At 41.1% G+C, this 20,071-nt stretch overlaps 1 protein-coding gene across 1 annotated transcript in view; it reads left to right on the forward strand.

The window, feature by feature from the left end:
- Nucleotides 1–201: 201 nt before the first annotated feature.
- Nucleotides 202–20,071, forward strand: part of WDFY3 (WD repeat and FYVE domain containing 3) — a 203,958-nt gene continuing 184,088 nt past the window's right edge. Inside the window, exon 1 of the mRNA XM_070948211.1 lies at nucleotides 202–205. The gene's annotated coding sequence lies outside the window, so the exon portion shown is untranslated. The remainder of the gene's footprint in view (nucleotides 206–20,071) is intronic.

The following is a 20,071-nucleotide window of genomic DNA, read 5'->3' on the forward strand; positions in this document are numbered from 1 at the left end:
CCCTCCCTCCCTTCCTTCCTTCCTTGCGCCTTGCCTCCAGGTCCAGCCCGGACGCCCCTCGGTGGACCCCCGCATGCCGTCCTGAAGACACCCCCCCCCTCCGGTGAGGGCAGCGCATCCAGGCCGGCTCTTCCCCCCACCCCAACCCACCCACTCCTGACCGCGGCCGGAGCAAGACCACCGTGGGGGCCGCCCCACGCCTCGGGTGAGTTCTGCTCCCTCCGGCCGGGCTGCCTTGGGACGTGGGAGGGGGGTGGGTGGGAGACCCTTCGCTGGCTGGGTGCCCCCCCCCAGTTCTCTCTGTCCGTCCCCCCCCCCTTAATATTCCCTAGGCCGCGGCGGCGCTCCGAGCTTTCCTTCGCCTTCTTCCCAGAGATGCTGCTGCTGCAGCGGCCGCTTGCTGCTTCCTGACCTTTTTTCCCCTCCCCATCTTTCCCCCTGCAAGTCCCGCTGCCTTGGGCTGCGCTGCTTTTCCTCCTTCCCGGTCCGGGTTTTTTTTTCTTCTGGGAAGACAGTTATTTGTGCTTTAATCTTTGGCTCTCCAGCCCGAAGAAGAGAAAGTGTGTGTGGGGGGGGGGAGGGAAAGAGAGAAATAATAATAATAATAATAATAATAATAATAATGATGATGATGATGATGATGATGATGATGATGATGATGGTGGAAAGGAAGCCTTCCGCAGGCAGGGAAAGAGCCCAGGTTTCCGGATGGATGGATGGATGGATTCATCCTGTTAAGAAAAACCCAAAAAGGTTTCGTTTCCTCTTCTGCTTTAAAACCAAAGTACCACCGCCTCTCTTGTTATTTTTATTTTTATTTTATTTTCCTCCGCCGGATTTTGGAAAAAACTGCCCAGGGTTGGAAGGCCTGAATCCCCACGAATGGTGAAAAAATAGCCAAACCCCAAATAAATCAAAGCTTGGGGGGGGGGGTTGTTTCTCCACTGATCTCTGGGGACGGAGACGGATGGATGGACAGATGATCCTGGTTTGTAAGAAGGGGGGGGGTTGATGCTTTGCTGGAAGAGGCGTTCAAAAGCTTTCCTCTCTCTCTCTCTCTCTCTCTCTCTCTCTCTCTCTCTCCTTGGCCCTGCGGTTGAATATATATGTATCTTTTTTCCAAAAGAAAAAAGAAAAAAAAATTCACTGCGTGCCGCCTTTATCTTTGTTAAACTTAAAGATGCTCGGTTTGATTGGCTTAGTTGTGGTTTGTGGTGGTGGTGGTGGTATTATTATTATATTATTATTTTAAAGCGGTTCGTTTTAGATCCGGAGAAAGGAGAAGGTTTCTTTCTAGCTGCTTCTTTTCTATACTCAATCCATACTTTCCCCAGCAGGAAAGGCAAATAACAAAAGGTACCCAATCCCGGTGCGATTATAGAAGTGTCTTGTTTTGGGTTTTTATATAGTGGTTTTACATGACAGATCTATAGCGTGGGGTGGGAGGTGGGCCAGATACATCGATGTGAAAAGGTACACGGGGTGGGGGGGGAAGAGAGTGAAGGCGTATTGTCAAGGAGAAAGTCACTAGCCGCTAGGAACAAAGGTTGGCTTTAAAAGAAAGAAAGAAAGAACGTGTTGTGCACGGATGAATAATCCTCTTAGTATCTTCTCTTAGAGAACCTTTATAATGCTTCGCTGTCAGGAGAGATCTCTTGGCTTTCGATTTCAGGGGGTCTCTTTCTGATTCCACAGAGAACTTTTCGGAGATCATTTGACTGTTTTTCTGGAGCATGTCATGTAAATATAGTAAGGCAACTCCTGCACATTTGTTTTGCAGTGGGTTTCATAACCCGGTGGGAAGGTTTCATTGTGTATGAACCTGCAATGACTCTAAGGCTGAATTTTCACCGGGGAGGGGGAGGGCAGGGGGAGGTTGATTGACCTCTCCTAGTTTTGTTTAATATTCACAGGGGTAGAAGGGATGCAAAACCGTCTATATACGATTTTTGCTACCCCTGGGTCTCTGAGATAATAGATAAAACAGAGCTGAATCATATAGGGTATCGCTTACACTGGGAAGCTATCAGAAAATCCAGTACAAAAGCAGGATTATAGGTATGGCTGGCTTTTATCCCTGCTTCTTTGTTTTAATGGGTTCCAATTCTTAAAAGCAATCATTTCAAAATATCAAATATTTCCGAAGAGGTAATACATCCAATTTTAAAGACTAGAATATTTGAACTGGGGGACGGAGAGAGGCAAGTGGTGTCAAAACTTGGATGCATTCGTAGGTTTTTTTTAATCACGGTTAAAATAAAAGTAAGGCTCTATGGCTCGGTGAAGTTCCCTGGAGAGTCTTTGCAATGCAGCCTGGTGTAAAATGTATAGATAACAGCTTCCCATATATATTATCCGTGAAAAACAGCACTCGTCAAATGTATTCTTCAATTGCATTTAGATATAAACCGCTTAAGTGCATGATCTGAACTTTCCAAGATGTTTCTTTTTAACGTAGTAGAAAATGCTGCTTCCCATTGAAATATAGTTGAATATGCTTGATTAGATAGAAAGAGTAAACGGTATGTGAAACTTATTTAAGGAAGGGACAAATCGCTAAACGGAGTTGTGAACATTTGTGACTTGTCTTTCGTGGCTGCAGCACCTCATTCAGGATTACCATATTTCACAGGTGATCAAACGTTTCTGTTAAATCGTTTTGTGGAGAGAAGGCACTTATTATTATTATTATTATTTTCATTCCACCAATATTTACCTATTTTGTCGTGAAACTGTAATGAGAAGCAGCAGCAGAAAACACGTGGGCAGAATAATGATGGTGCATTTCATTGTAATTAGAAGAAAATTCATATGTTCTCTGATATTCTCCATGATTTTAACCAGAGAAATGGATATTTGAGGAGTTTAGAATCGCTGTGTAATTTCAATTCAATTCTGTAAGAATATAAGGCAAACATACTGCTGTTTTGCTTATTTAATGAATAGTTTCGGCACTTTCTAGGGGTTTTTTAAGGTTTTTTTTTTTGTTGCAAAAATGTACTGCAATGATGATTCGGAATAAAATGTTGGTTGAGGGTCATCAAATCTATATAAATCTGTAAAGTTACACAGATAGTCCTCCACTTATGAATACAGCTAAGCCCAATTTTCTGTTGCTAAGCAAGGCCATTCTTCAGTGAATTTTGCCCCATGATTTAATATTTTTTGCCACAGTCGTTAAGTGAACCACTGCTCATTAAAGTGAATCTGACTTCCCCCATCTGTTGTAAGCCAGCTGGAAAGGTTAAGAATGTCCAGATTTCGATCACATGACCATGGGGATAAGTTGCATTGCTTGTAAGTGAGAAAACTAGTTATATGTCATTTTTTTAAAGTGACTTTGAACAGTCACTAAACAAATGGTTGTAAGTTGAGGACTACCTGTATTATGAGTCCAAGGACTGATCCAGCTAGCCCTTTACCGACTACTCAAACTTTCAGGATCAGTTCATTCCTAACCTTTGGAACATTTTTTATCATTCAGCCTGGGAATTGCTTGGAACTAAAGCTGGAATTTTCTGCCTACAAAGAATTGTCAAACATTGAGCTCATCATGTAATGTGGTGTATCAGCAATCAAGATAACAATGCAAACTTTATTTTTTAAAACAAGAGATGAGAATTGTTGGGGAAGTCAGAGATGCATAGAACTATTGCATTAGCAGTATAGATGTATGTGCAAATTGAGGTTCCTCCTTGCACTTGTGTGTGTATGATTATAGCACAGGGGTCAGCAACCTGCAGCTTTGGAGCCGCATGTGGCTCTTCCACCCCTCTGCTGTGGCTCCCTTTCACTCAAAATATGCGTCACAACCACCAATGTGTGACACCCGCCGGCACGTGATTTATTGAGCTTTTCAACCCCCGGTAGGCCAACCATGGTTAAATCCAAGAAAAGAAAAGTTTCAGAAGAAAACAGAACATTTAATTCAACTACAAATGCTAGTTTTGTGGCCGCTCAAGAAATAGTCAGGCACGGGAAGGGTGTTGTGGCTCCCGGTATTTTTTTTTTTTTCCTGTGGGAAACGGGTCCAAATGGCTCTTTGAGTGTTTAAGGTTGCAGACCCCTGGCTTAGACAATTCTGTGTGCATGCCAGGCAGATGCCCCTTAAGAAGGGTGGCTATTGGGCAAAATGACCCCTCTTAGTGTGTGACAGATTTATCTTCCATTGCCAAACCAAGCTTTTTGTTCACCAGAGGCAGAAGAGAACCATGTTAGCCTATGGTGGCCAAAAAATAATAATAATATAATATAATTGTGGCTTCTGGTGTTTTCTTTTTTGTGGGAAAAGGGTTCAAATGGCTCTTTGAGTGTTTAAAGTTGCAGACCCTTGCAGACCCTTGCTATAGCAGAATCTGTGTGTATGTGTAGATGCAGATAGACACACTGCTAACACAGTATAGATCAGTGTTTCCTGACCAAGATATATGGACTTCAACTCCCAGAATTACCCAGCCAGCTGGTAAGATTTGTGGATAGATACTACAATTCTTACATCTTGGATGGTAGCTCTATTGAAATACTGTATATAATGTTTTTCAGAATCAAAATATTATTTCTAGTGCCTATTCTATGACATTTACTTTTTCATATTCCTGCTTTGTTTGAAAATGAATTAGATATAATGTTATGTTCAATCAGACTTGAAGTAGGTGCTTCTATGATCATTAGGTAAAGGAACTATATACAGAACTGTTAAAGTGGATAGGAAGATTTAGTAAAACATTAAAAATGGCTAAAAGAAATTGTGGAAAACTTAAACTGCAGTTTATTGATTTGAATTATCAGACATGTAGCAATAACTACTAAAGTATTACTAAATTGGTATTGGATACAAATAATTGAAATCTATGGAATGGTGCAAATGGTTGCAACTTTACAACTCAGTTCCTAAGTAGTTCTATTTGGGTAAGAAATTTGCCCAGTTTAGTAGAACTTTCTTTTTTTTTGAAAACCATATTCACAATCTTATAGTTCTTTTATGCAACATACGTTGGATTGCAGTTTTCGACTCTTCCATTGCTTCCTTTAATATATACTGACAGCGTTTTGAACTTCCTTGTTTTTTAAAACCATTCCTTTGATTCTTTTACTTTTTGTCAGATTTCGAGATCTATTCCCGCAAATGCCATCCTTGCATACTGAAAAAAAATAGTTGCTTAATTTCTGGGTGTAACTGTTAAAATAAATGGATGCAAATTATATGCATTGAAGCTCAGCATGTATTGTCGTAATGATTATCCATTTTTTTCTGACTTCCCCTTCTTCAAATCTTGATTATAATGATGACAGCAGCAATCTGTAGTAGAAATCTGGAGCAATCATGTCTGTCTGTGCTGGTGTTTGACTGTAATAAATATTTGATTTGATTTGATCTTGATTTGAAACATGTCTGCTTGCATTGCTGGTTTGAATGAATTCGTAAGAATTTGGTAAATGTCTGTGGAGATTTTCAGTCATCCAGATCACAGTTGTCCCAAAGGTGCTTTTTCAAGACGCAACTGGACTTTCTGGTTTTTCCTTGAAGGCATTTTGTTTCTCATCCAAGAAGCCTCTTCAGTTCTGACTGAATGGTGGAGGATGGAAAGATCTATATTCCTTGCCGTCATCTCAACATTAGCACTCTTTCTGAGAGTCACTGAGGCCACTTGGAGGTTTATCTGAGCCCTCAGGGTGACCTGAATAGTGCAAATGGGCGTGGAAGCTTATTGGAATTGCTGAAAGGAGTTGTGTTGTTGTATCTGTTGAGAGAGAGCTGTTCAATCTTGATGTAGATGGCCTCTTTGCTCTTCCATCCACATTCCTTACAGATTCGGTAGAAAGCTCCAAAGTTTGCTAATGATTGTTAACCAATAAAGACCATTTTTTGTTTAAAATTATGCAGCTCAAGAGTTTCAACGCATGTTACAAAGTGATACGATACTTCTTCCAGTGAACTTAAAGCAGGTACATAAAGCAGATGTTTATCCTACTGCAGGTTACAATAAAAATAAAATGTTGAATTATTGAATTGAATTATTTCAATGTTACAACTGAAATAAAATGTGCTTTGGTCCTTCTCTTGGGATATGGGGAAAGTATGTAGTTGCTAAATGTATTAGTACTTCTGGATTCTTTTTATTTGCTTAAAGTAAGTTTTAGGATATAGTCAAGGCTATGGTTTTCCCAGTTGCAATGTATGGCTGTGAAAGTTGGACCATAAGGAAGGCTGAGCGCCAAAGAATTGAGGCCTTTGAACTATGATGCTGGAGAAGACTCCTGTCAGTCCCTTGGACTGCAAGGCGATCAAACTGGTCAGTCCTAGAGGAGATCAATCCTGGCTGCTCTTTAGAAGGCCAGATCCTGAAGATGAAACTCAAATACTTTGGCCACCTAATGAGAAGGAAGGACTCACTGGAGAAGAGCCTAATGCTGGGAGCGATTAAGGACAAAAGAAGAAGGGGACGACACAGAATGAGGTGGCTGGATGGAGTCACTGAAGCAGTCTGCGTGAGCTTAAATGGTCTCCGGGGGATGGTAGAGGACAGGAAGGCCTGGAGGAAAGTTGTCCATGGGGCTGCTATGAGTATTTAAAATTGTGGTCTCTCATGTCCACTTGGAACTTTTGAAATGAGCTTTGGTCATTAGCAGTGTTTCTTAACCTTTTGAACTTGGAGATGTTTGGACTTCAACTCCCAGAATTCCCCAGTCAGCCATGCATCTTCCAATTCATAAGGTTGAAAAGCACTGATCTATAATGTCCATAATTTAACAATTCCTTATTCTGACAGACCTTGGGCTGACTTTCTTTCAATTGTAAAACGAGGTAGCAATACTTTAGTGATACTTTACTTTGTTGGCAAGTGTCATTGAGCAGAAGGTTGTTCTTGAAACTTTTAATCTGTGGTGATTGCTAAATAGAAGACGAAAGATTTTGGTGCAGTTATTTAGAATGTTTCTGGATGAAAATTCACAGTGAATATGATGAAGCATTAAACCCTCCTCCCCCCCCCCCCGTCAACATATTTTTATGAAAGTGGATTTGTAGCACTTATTACAGTCATTGAAACATTGAAATAGCCATTGAAACATTGAAACAGCCTGAAATAAAGTCCAGATAACATTTAACAAAACTGGGGGGGGGGGGGGGGGTCGATGAAATATATTGTCCTGTGCAAACTGGTAAAACATATTGAGATTTATACTACACATGTTAAATGTAATGAAAAGAAAGAATATTATGCTTTATTTTACTATTCCTTTTACTCTTCCTCCCTAATGTGATAATTTTTTCATAGTTTAAAAAAATTGCTCAATGTTCTGTGGTCTTGAAAAGGCTTAAGCGATGCTGAGCTGCAGAATTAGATCATGAAAAAATAAGGGGAAGATCAGTATTTAATGTATGAGAATGTTTAATTTCAAGAGCATTTATGCTCTTCAAATAATTCTTATTTGAATGTTTCCTCAAGATATCTCAGGTAATTTGTGCAGGGTTTTTTGTATGAACTAACTACCTTCCTTCCTTCCTCCCTCCCTCCCTCCCTCCCTCCCTTCCTTCCTTCCTTCCTTTATCAAGGCAGGACTAGAACTCACCCTCTCCTGGTTTCACAGTTTATACTGGTCCTTTAACTATTAGACCAACTATTAAAGGTAAAGGTTCCCCTCTCACATATGTGCTAGTCATTCCCGACTCTAGGGGGCGGTGCTCATCTCCGTTTCAAAGCCACAGAGCCGGCGCTGTCCAAAGACGTCTCCGTTATCATGTGGCCGGCATGACTAAATGCCAGAGGCGCACAGAATGCTGTTACCTTCCCACCAAAGCATTTTTTTACGTGCTTTCGAACTGCTAGGTTGGCAGAAGCTGGGACAAGTAACGGGAGCTCACCCCATTACGCGGCACTAGGGATTCGAACCGCTGAACTGCCGACCTTTCGACTGACAAGCTCAGTGTCTTAGCCACTGAGACACCATGACCCTCTATAGCAATTTGAAGATGTGTGGAATTCTGGGAGTTGAAGTCCACACATTTTAAAATTGCTGAAGTTGAGAACCATTGCTATAGAGCAGGGGTCTCCAACCTTGGCAACTTTAAGACTTGTAGACTCCAACTCCCAGAGTTCCTCAGCCAGCAAAGCTGGCTGAGGAACTCTGGGAGTTGAAGTCTACAAGTCTTAAAGTTGCTAAGGTTGGAGACCCCTGCTCTACAGTGATTGATTTCTGTTTCTCTATCATCAGGATGCTTCATTACATGACCCTCTTCCCTAGTTTGATATCTACATTTTATAAATTGGTTTACATTTTAATTTCCGATTTTAAACTTCATTGATTTATCATCTTTAAGCTACTCTTAAATCTAGCTGAAAGCCAGTTTAGGTCTGTTGACTTAAAGTGCTGAGCTAGAAGTGAAGAAACCTAAGATTGGGTCCTGCCTTAGCAGCCAACTGGATGGCCTTGAGGCAGCGGTTCCCTCTCTTGAGAAGAAGACAAAGGCAAACCACTTTTGAAAGTCTTGCCTGGAAAACTGTATGGACTTGTCCAGGTACTTGCCGGGAAACAAGTCTGACTTGAAGGCCTGGAAATAAAAACACTCTAGAACCCAACTGTGAATGCAGATAATTCCTGGGTTCAACCATTATAATAAACTTTGAGTTGTTTTACTCATATCTGGTTGAATCAATCAAAAGCAACTTGGTCCTCATAGCCACAAATGAGGTTTAACCTGGTTTTTGAATTTGGTAAATTGAAAGGTCCAAACTCCTTCCTTCCTTCCTTCCTTCCTTCCTTCCTTCCTTCCTTCCTTCCTTCCTTCCTTCCTTCCTTCCTTCCTTCCTTCCTTCCTCTCTCCCTCCCTCCCTCCCTCCCTCCCTCCCTCCCTCCCTTCCTTCCTTCCTTCCGTCTCCCTCTCTCATTGCGAAAAGGACATTGTTTACTAGAGGAGCAAGTTTATGTTAATTAATATTTACCAATATGAAGTTTGCTTAAGTGAATGAATACACAGATGAAAGCAGTAAGTTGTTTAGTCAAGTGCCCTTTGGCCCAATCTTTCAACAGCCATTGGATCAACGTTTTTCCAAATTCTCAGCAGGGACAAAAATATTTGAATTCCATTTCATTCCCTTCACTAGCTTAAAAGGTTTTTGTTTTATTCATAAGTACAGTAATATCAGGTGGATGCAATATGCTTTAATGTTCTTTAATTGCTGTTAAGTTGATTATGAAATTTCTAAGAATGCACTGAAAAAGCTACAAAAGATTTGCTATTTACCCGTAAATATATTATCCCTTAAACAGCTTTGGGTGCGTGTGTGTTTATGTCCATGTACCCAAATGAATAATTATAGGTAGTGTGTAAAACAGTATTTCTCAACCTAGGCAACCTTGAGATGTGTGGACTTCAACTCCCAGAATTCATGACTGGCTAGGGAATTCTAGGAATTTAACTACACACAAACATGAGAATGGCTTTTTAAAAAATAAATAAATAAATAAATAAAATATATGAGGGAGAAAATATATGAGAGAGCAGATTTCAGAATATGTACATATATATGTATGAGTGTGTGTTTTTCTGTTGAGGCACCTGGTCTACCCCAGAATGTGGGAGGGGAGGGAGCATACTGCATCCCTTTCGCCTTTCAGCTCCAATCCAGGAGCCCTCAAGCAGTCGCATTCACGACAAACCATTTTATACCAAATTTATATTTCGCTGATAAAGAAATAAAGGGAGACTACTATAGATCTATGTCAAGCTATTTAGCTCTCATCAGCTAGCCATAGCCTTACTTGGATTCGAACTTGGGCTGCCTGCATGTTAGGCAGTTGTATTATATGTATATAAATTGTCAATGTTCCTAATTTACTGGGCAAGTCTGTGCATTATGTAAACTTTGATTGTTGGATAAATCAAAATGGATGAGTTTGTATTTTGTGCTAATGCGTACTGTGTTTTGCTTAATTTTAGTTAACATACCGGGTGGATGTTTGTAAAGTATGATTTATGACTTAGTAACGTGATCACAGCCCTTAAGTCAAAGCCAAAGCCACCCACATTATAGCTTAAAACAAGATATATAAAAGTTCCTATATTTCAAGGTTTACTTTATCATGTTTTCTGACATCTCTGAATCAGAGAGTTGAGGGAATTTTAAGAGCATATCTCTAGCATGTTCAATGAACAAGAATCTTCTTTTATTATATTGGGTTATAACCATGATAAATGAGAGAACTTACAATTACTGTTAATTATGAAATACATAATTCTAGCTAAAGTGCAATCTGTATTCATTTGCCTGTATAGAATATATTGCCTCTGTATAAAATCTTTATATTTTATTCTGGGGGAGGCATTGAATTCTTTTTCCCTTATTCATAGCTGTTTCCTTTGTTTCTGAGTAGGAAGTCTGTAATAGAATGGTGAGTATTCATTTACTGCTGTGTTGAAGGAAGCCTTCAAATTGTACTATATAGAAGGGCTGTATTTTATATATAAATTCTGATGGAATTATGTTTAGATTGGGTCAAATCTAAATTTGAGCAAATAGTTTCAGAAATAGCTGATGATATTAAACTCTCATTATAATAATGGAAAACACATTAAACATTTTTTAACAGAATAATAGAGTTGGAAGGGACATTAGAATCCTTCTAGTCCAATCCCCTGCTCAGGCGGAAAACCTTATACCAGTGATGGCTAACTTTTCCGGACCAAGTGCCCAAAGCCCGAACCCCCAAAATTAGCATGTGTTCACGCCCCCTGCATGCACCCCACCTCCGCACATGTGTGCATGCGCCCTGCGCATGCATGCCCCCCACACACCCCACATGCGTGGCAGAGTCCCAAAGACCAGCTGGCCAGCGGAGTTGAAGTCCACAAGTCTTAAAACTCTAGGAGTCTCTGGAGGCTGGGGACAGCAAAAAGCCTCACTTCCTGTCCAACCGGGAGTTGGGAAGTGGGCCGTTTCAGGCCTCTGGGGGGCCTCCGAGGGGAGGGGAAGGCTGTTTTTGCCCTCCCCAGATGCATAGAGAGAATCTGGAGACAGGCAAGAAAGAAAAACAGGCATTTTCTTGGTGCGCCCTGGTGGCATAGCAGACTAAAGTGCTGTTAAGTAACACCAGCTGCCTGCAATTACTGCAAGTTCAAATCTCACCAGGCTCAAGGTTGATTCAGCCTTCCATCCTTTCGAGGTAGGTAAAATGAGGACCCGTTTTGTGGGGGCAATAAGCTGACTTGGTATAAAAAAAGAACACCACTTGTGGGGGGGCGAAAGCCCTACTAAGCAGGTATATACAAAAGTATGAAGGCTATTGCTTAATGCATTGTAAGCTGCCCTGAGTCTCCGGAGAAGGGCGGCATATAAATCGAACCAATAAATAAATTTCCCATCCACCCCAGGCCCTCCAGAGGCAGGAAACAGTCTGTTTCCCTACTTCTAGTGGGCCCAGAAGGCCCGAAAATCAGCTGGCCGGCACACTCATGCGCACCAAAGCTGAGCTGAGCTGAGCTGGCATGTGGCACGTGTGCCATAGGTTCGCCATCAGCGCCCTATACCATTTCAGATTAATGATTGTCCAATCTCTTGATAAAAACTTCTGCTGTTGGGAGCACCCACAACTTCTGAAGGGAAGTTGGCTAATTATTATCACTGTCAGGAAATTTCTGCTTAGTTCTAGGTTGCTTCTCTCCTTGATTAGTTTCTACCCATTGCTTCTTGTCCTTCAGGTGCTTTGGAGAATAGGTTGACCTCTTCTTTCATGCAACCACTCAAATATTGGAACACTCCTCTAGTGATTGAACATTTAGCAAAGAAAATACAACAAAGCTAATCAATCCGTATCACAGTCTATTGTTTTACTGGAAATGTTTCTTTAGGCTTCTTCCTTAAAATACTCTAAGGACAGTAAAAATATAGTTAACCTACAATGGAACAAAATAAATTTGAGATAATTTTGGTCTCATTTCTGATTAAATAAATAATGCATTACCACAGTAGATTTTTTTTTTAAATGTGTTGATTGAGAATTTCACATTCTACAATGTTTTTCTCTCCTCTCTTCACTCTTTCTCAAAGAGCAAAAGAAATTCTGTTAAGATTTGATTAATGTGATGTTCTTTAAACTGCTACTTTAAACTTGGATAAATCCTAAAAAACAAAGCAGACCTTTGGCTGGAAAAATCATTGTTTTCATTATATATTAAATGAGAACTTTGAGAATTACTGTAATTGTACAAATGGTAAAGCGAATGATGTACATGCAATTCCTTGCCCAAGCAATACTTTTTCATAAAAATCCAGAGTATGAAAAGAAATGTAGACAAATTGTGACGTTCAAGTTGCTATTTATAGATAGTCTTCGATTTCCAACTGTTCGTTTAGCAACCACTCAAAGTTACAATCACACTGGAAAACAGGGATCCACAATTGGTCCTCATACTTGCAACCACTGGAGTAACCTTGTGATCACACAAAGAAAATACGGGCACTTGTAAACCAGCAAGGAATTTGCAACCTTTTCAGTTGGCTTCTGCCAAGCAAAATCAATGGGGGAGCCCAGATGCGCGTAACAACCACGTGATTCATTTAACTGGAGTGAATCACTTAACCAAGAGGATAAAAAAAAAGTTGGAAAAATCCTGTGGGATTCACTTAACAACCGCCTCGCTTAGTGATGGAAATTTCTGGTCCCCATTGTAGTCTCAAAGCGAGGACTACCTCTACTCTTCAGCATTTCAGAATGGCGCAGTGTTCGGTATTTGAACTATTTTTTTTTAACCCTGGATATTTTTAGGAGTTACGACTTTGAGATGCTGTGCTATTGTGTTAATTTTCACAAGGAAAAATGGAAACTTGAAGAGTGTTTTTTTTGATTTATGGAGAGATGAGTAACGGGGTCATATGGTAATAGTCTGCTGGAGAATTTTTCCTCCTTATATACTTCAGTGACGGTATGATTAATTATATGTCCCGTCAGGTCATCGTCATAGTAAAGGCAACAACAATTTTGGTTTTCAGTTCAGCTTCTGCAAGCAGAGTTCGTTTTGAAAATACACGTTTAAAAAGTAGATCAGCGTGAATCAGATATCAATTAGCTTTGCACTCAGAGGCACACTATCTCTCTATTGTGCCACCCGTCTCTAAGGCTACAGTAGGAATTCTGAAAATATAATGCATTTTTCTCACCGAGCATGACTAATAAAATCCCTGGGAAAGCTTGTCTGAATATTTTATTTGAACTGATAGCAAGGATAGAAACTGGCCGATGACGGAGACAAAAGTAGTAAATGCAGGAGAGATATACCAGCCATGCCTTTGACTTTTGTTCCTGTTAATCTCAAAATCTGAAATGCAGAGTTCAGCTTTTAGTTTGATAGGATATGGCAGTGATGGCTAACCTTTTTGCCATTGTGCGTTAAAAGCGGGGGAAGTGCGGGATGGTCGCGCGTGTGTGTAGCCACACCCATAATTCTATGTGCCCTGTCCCCCCGTGCATGCGCGCATGACCCCCCCGTGCTCCCGCCGCTTTTGGCATGTGATGGCATGGTGGGCCCGGTAGGCCCGTTTTTCATCCTCTCCAGACTCCAGAGGCTTTCTAGGAGCCTGGGGAGGGCGAAAACAGCCTTCCCCACCCCCCTGGAGGCCCTCCGGAGGCCGGAAACAGCCCATTTGCTGACTTCCGGTGGGCCCAGAAGGCTTGAATATCAGCTGGCCAGTGTGTGCATGCGTGCTGGAGCTCGTCAGGGCAACGTTCGTGTGCCCACAAATATGGCTCCGTGTGCCACCTGTGACACACGTGCCATAAGTTCGCCATCACAGGGATATGGTATCCCTAACCATCACCTTTCCCAAAGATTTTGTGCAAGAAAAGTCCGGAAGGAATGAAATACCTGCCTGAACGGAGTTATCTCATATGTATTTGAACATGGAATCTTACTCATGCTGGATATTGAACCCATAATTAAACAAGTGCATATCTGGAAATTGAATTTCACATGTAATTTTGGGAACACAATGTTGACTACTCAAATCCTGGAAATCCAACAAAAAAAAAAGTCTTATTAGTCAAAAAATTAACATTCAACTAATGTAACTAACACTGGATAAAGGTGTTGCAATTGGATATTGCTGTGGTCACCTTGTGAACAGAATATTGGAATGAATTATTATGTTTGGAAGCAACATAAAGTGTAGTTCTTGTGGAAAGTATAATCTCCAGAATCCATAGGCCAAAGAATGTGTGTTTTGAACAATACATTGTGTAATATCCAATCGGGGTCTGTCATCGGTACTCGAGGTTTACTCTTCGGAGCTTTCAGACTCGTGCTTGAGCCCATCCTCAGTAGATTCTCTCTACTGAAATAAGTGCTTCGGGTTATTCTGAGTTGTATTTATATGGTGCCTTCCTATTGGTTAATTGATGTGTTGATGGCCAGCAATTGGCTGTTATTTCCTTGCGCTATTGGTTGATTGATGTGTTGATGGCCAGCGATTGGCTGTTATTTCCTTGTGCTGCCAAGTCCTCGGCTCCTAAGTAGCTGATAAGGTGATGGCTTCAATCATTTCCCTGGCTATCTTTGTACCAGCACAGCCAACAATCTTAGTAGTTGCAAAATTGAATGTATGTCTTTGTTCATTGTAATGTGAGGCTACCAATGATTGGACCCAGATTGGTTTTTGCAATATTACGTTGCGACACGTATATTTGCCTTAATTCGTACGTAATACATTTTGTTCTCTCATTGACTGTAAGATCACACATATTTAACTTGCAATTCATTTTATAGCCTCTCTCTCTTTATATTGAAGTACAGGTAGTCCTCGACTTACGGTCACCATTGAGCCCAAAATTTATGTTGCTAAAGTGAGAAATTTGTTAAGTGAGTTTTGCCTCATCTTAAAACTTTTCTTGTCGCATTTGTTAAGTGAATCAATGCAGTGGTTAAATTGGTAACGTGGTTGTTAAGTGAATCTGGTTTCTCCATTGAATTTGCTTGTCGGGGTCGTAAAAGGTGATCGCATGAGTCTCTCTGGGACACTGCAACCGTCATAAATGTGAGTCAGTTTTCAAGCACCTGAATAGAAAACACGTGATCATGGGGATGATGCAATGGTCGTAAGTGTGAAGAAATAGTCATAAGTCACTTTTTCCAGTGCCGTTGTAACTTCAGACAGTCACTAAATGAACTTTTGTAAATACACCTGCACTCCTTGTGTATCTATGTAGATCACTGGATGTTTTATTTGTATACATTTATCAGTTATGTCAAAGGAGTCTTTAGAAGGAAGACCGCATATTGTTGTTGTCTGCCAAACTGTTTCAAAATTTGTCACAATTTCTGTGTACAAACCTTGGGCTAAGCCGGGTGTCAGCAACCTGTGGCTCCGGAGCTGCATGTGGCTCTTTGGGCCCTCTGCTGTGGCTCCCTGTCAGATGATCCCACCACTGTCTGGCCCCATCCCTCACCCTCCCCTCCTAGTCACTTCTCACCTGGCCTGAGAAGGTAAGGGCGACAGCGGCGGAAGGAGAAGCAGCTAGGCCAGAGACGGAGAAATATAGAGAGAGGGGGGAGAGAGAGAGAGACATAGAGAGATACAGAGAGAGAGGGGGAGAGAGAGAGGGGGAGAGAGAGAGGGGAGGGAGGGAGGGATAGATAGATGTCAAAAGGATTTTGTAGTTCCCGGCGTTTTTTAACAACTGGTTCTCTGCCCTAATGACCGGCTAGGTAGGTGTGGCTGGGGGGGGGGGTGTCATGTGACTGGTGGAAGTGAGTGATGTCAAGTTGGCCACACCCACCCAGGTTTTGTGGCTCCCGTTGTTTTGTTCTCTGTGGGAAACGGGTCGAAATGGCTCTTTAAATGTTTAAGACCCCTGGCTAAGCTATATAAATCAGAAACAGAGTTCACAGAACACTTCAAACCAAAACTAAGTTACATTATTACTTAAGTTGGGTTCCCAAACTGTGCTTTGCGGTAACCTGGGGCAGTGCAGCGACCTCACAGGGGCTCCGCGGATTCGTGAATTACTAATTTAAAGTAGTTCATAGTTTGGCCTAGGGACACTGTGAAATTACTGAGGCAGTAAAGGTGATGTGATCTAAGAAAGCTTTGGAACCTCTGGCTTAATACGATGTGTCAACCAAGTCAAGTGAATCTTTCTGAAACTCTTTCCTGATTCACCCATTCCTTCCTCTTCCTCAAGATCGAGTCTTCATTCTTTTACATCAATTTTAAATTGCTATCCTGTTTACTACTTAGTGGTAAACCTTCCTAAACTCAGTATAGGGATACTAGGAGTATATGAGGGGTCCTTGGTGCTCTCTGAGCTTGGTTGTTTTCTTGCAGACATTTCATTACCCAACTTGGTAACATCATCAGGGCTAGAAGGGGGTAGGATTTGCTCTCTGTTATTATACAACTGGCTTGCCCTGGCAGTGTTGGTGGGAATGTGGTTGGCGGTATACTCCTTGAATATGAGTATATCTCAGTGAAATATAGTACGTTTCCATGCAGTGATTTACAGCTGGAATCTTAACAACCTGGTACGAAATCTGATATTTCTTATTAAAAAAATACGCAGGAGCTGTGGTGGCGCATTGGTTAGAATGCAGTACAGGTTATGCTCAATTTACCATCTTAATTGAGCCCAGAATTTCTGTTGCCAAGTTTGTTAAGTGAGTTTTGCCCCATTTTATGACCTTTCTTGCCACAGTTGTGAAGTGAATCATTGCAGTTGTTAACTTTGTAACATGGTTGTTCAGTGAATCTGACTTCCCCGTTGACTTTGCTTGTTACAAAAGGTGAGCACATGACCCTGGGATATTGCAACCATGAGTCAATTGCCAAGCGTCTGAATTTTGATCACATGACCATGGAGATGCTGCAGTGGTCCTAAGTGTGAAAAATGGTCATAAGTCATTTCTTTTTCAGTGCCATTGTAACAGTCGCTGAACAAACTGTTGTAAGTCAAGGACTATCAGTATTGCAGGCTAACTCTGCCCGCAGCCTGGAGTTCGATCTCGTTGGGGCTGAAGGTCGACTCAGCCTCCCATCCTTCTGAGGTCAGTAAAACGAGGACCCAAATTGTTGGGCACATTATGCCGCCATATAGACTTATATAACTCTCAGTGCTGTAAAGCAGTATGGAGGGGTTTATAAATCTAAGCACTATTGCTATGAGCCGCAGTGGCGCAGTCAGTGGTGGGTTCCTCCTGGTTCGGTCCGGTTCGGCCGAGCCGGTAGCGGTGACGATATGACGTCACCGAACCGATTCTTCCCCCCCGCCCTCCCACCCCCCCCCACCCCCCCCCACGTTATTCTTACCTTTTATTTGGTCCCACCCCCAATCTATTGTTGCCTCCTGAGTCCCAGCTGATGACTAGAGGGAAAAAAACTGTTTAAACTCTTGCCGTGGGGCTTCAAAGGGCCCCAGCTGATCAGTGTTAAAAGCAAACAAATTAGTCAGGTCGTAAGTGCGAGGACTGGTCGTAAGTGCGAGGACCTTCCAGAAATGACTCTGACCAGCTAGCCACACCCACCTAGTCACATGACCTCCAAGCCACACCCACAAAATAAGCCACGCCCACAGAACCGGTAGTAAAAAAATTTAGAACCCACCCCTGGGCGCAGTGGATAGAGTGCAGTACTGCAGCCTACTTCTGCTGACTGCCTGCAATTTGGCAGTTCAAATCTCACTAGGCTCAAGGTTGACTCAGCTTTCCATCCTTCCGATGTGGGTAAAATGAGGACTCATATTGTTGGGGGCAGGGTAAAATGAGGACCCATATTGTTGGGGGCAATACGCTGACCGCTTAGAGAGGGCTGTAAAAGCACTATGAAGCAGTATATAAGTCTAAGTGCTATTGCTATTGCTATAGTGGAGAATGAAATCCTGTCAGAGCTGAAGAAGCTTTTTGGATGAGAAGCGAAACATCTTCAAAAGAAAAAAAAACAAGGAAGTCCAGTTGCCTCCTGAAAAAGCACTTTTGGGACAACCATGACCTGGATGACTGAGAATCTCTACAGACTTTTAGCTGTACAATTTGGGATGAACACCCTTGGAATGATGTGGGAGTAGGAATGGATTTCCAGAGGAAAAAATTGCAGACTACAGGAACCAGAATCACCACATTTACCTGAGGACACAGGTAAAATCTCCAAGTGCTTCAAAGACCCTCTAAAAGGATGCAAATGACCAGCTATCTACAAGGAATATAAATCCTTCTATTCCCCACTATCCTGTCAGTGCTGAAAAAGAAAGCACTGTAAAGCGGTATATAAGTCTAAGTGCTATTGCTATGGCTATAGCAGCAATATATCTTAATTTTACTTTTATAGCTGCAGTGCAGCACACACACACACACACTCTCTCTCTCTCTCTCACACGCACATATCCATACTAAAGAGAGAACTGTATAAGAAATTGTTTCTGAATTACAGATGTGCGATATAATGAACACGAACTTTTTTCTTAGAGTAGCGCTATTGTTCATCAAAGCCATCTTCTTCCAGCCATATGTTTTCCAGATGTTTACAGCCTAATTATGAGAAGTCTACTTTGATTTCCTAACAACCTGGAGTTGGAATTCAGTTTTGACTCTTGGCTTCCAATTATTGCCGCCCTTGAGAGACAAACCAAATATTTCCATTTGATTGTTGCGGAAAGAAAACTACAAATAAAGCTTTCATGTTTTGATTAGTAGCTCCTGCTGGCAGAAGGAACCAAGCGACCTATTCATAGCAAGTCAAAAGTTCTGGATTTTGGCTTAACGTAACCTTTAAGTGGATAGCTATACTAGAAACATTACACGTGTATAAAACTATTACAAAGACTTTTTGCTAATGCAGTGTGCCATAATTTATTTTAGAAGAAAAAGTGCACTGTAAATGGAATAGTTGTTCATGCTTTCCGAGGACAAATGGGTATAATAGCTTTTTGATATGTTGGATATTAAACATATTTTCAGTTGAGAAATTGGTTGAGTGCTCAGATATTTATATAAAAAAAATATTTGTGAATTATGCCAGGATTGTTGGCAGAAATAATTTCATTCACACACACACACACACACACACACACATACACAAAATAAAAAAAAATCCATGAAAGTAATCATGAAAATAATAATAGAAAAGTAAGTTTGCTTTTCATTCTGCAAAAATCATAAAGAACCCATTTTAACAAGTATCCTAAAAGTAAAATTTAAATATAGCCTGCTATTTCTTCTAACTTAGAAAGAATTGTCATTACCTAATTTTAAACAGTATCAGATTAATTACTGACAATAAGTTAGTAATAGCAAATGTTAAAACTTGCGGTGCCTGTGTTTATGTATACCATAGCTTTGTAAGATGCGTAATGGTGCTTACATAAGCCACAATTGGCTGGGCTATACACAACACTAAATTATAAAATACGGTTTATAAATCATGATTGCGGAGTTTACAATATATTGATCACAAATAAGCAGACCTCACATCACATTTTCGATGACCGTAATATGTTAAGTCATGTGATTCATAGTCTGTGTGCACAATGACATTGCACCTGGAACAGTGGGGATCCATATTCAGATACATCCATTAACATGAAAGTTAATATATTGAGAGATGTAGTCCCAGTCTCTATCTTTTAGCAATAGCAATAAGATTTAGGCTTATATATCACTTCACAGTATCTCTCTAAATGGTTTACAGAGTCAGCCTATTGCCCCCAACAATCTGGGTCCTCATTTTACTGACCTCGGAAGGATGGAAGGATGAGTCAACCTTGAGCCGGTGAGAATCGAACTGCAGTCAGCCAGCAGTCAGCAGAATTAGCCTGTGGTACTGCATTCTAACCACTGCGCCACCACGGCTCATATTAGCACGTTTTAGCCCAATTAGCTTGCAGGATGGTAGTTTTCAGGGTAAAATAGTGATAAATATAAATAATATAAATATAAATAGTTCATAGAATCTGTCTATCCAATGCATAACATAAAGTAAACTACAGGTAGTCCTCAACTTAAAACCATTTGTTTAGTGACTGTTCAAGGTTACAACGGCGATGGAAAAAGTAATCTATGACTAGTTTTTTTACACATATGACCGTTGCAACA

Source organism: Pituophis catenifer, unplaced genomic scaffold (assembly GCF_029215685.1).
Source record: "Pituophis catenifer annectens isolate HBS135680 unplaced genomic scaffold, rPitCat1.0.hap2 SCAF_8, whole genome shotgun sequence".
NCBI classification, from domain to species: Eukaryota; Metazoa; Chordata; class Lepidosauria; order Squamata; family Colubridae; genus Pituophis; species Pituophis catenifer.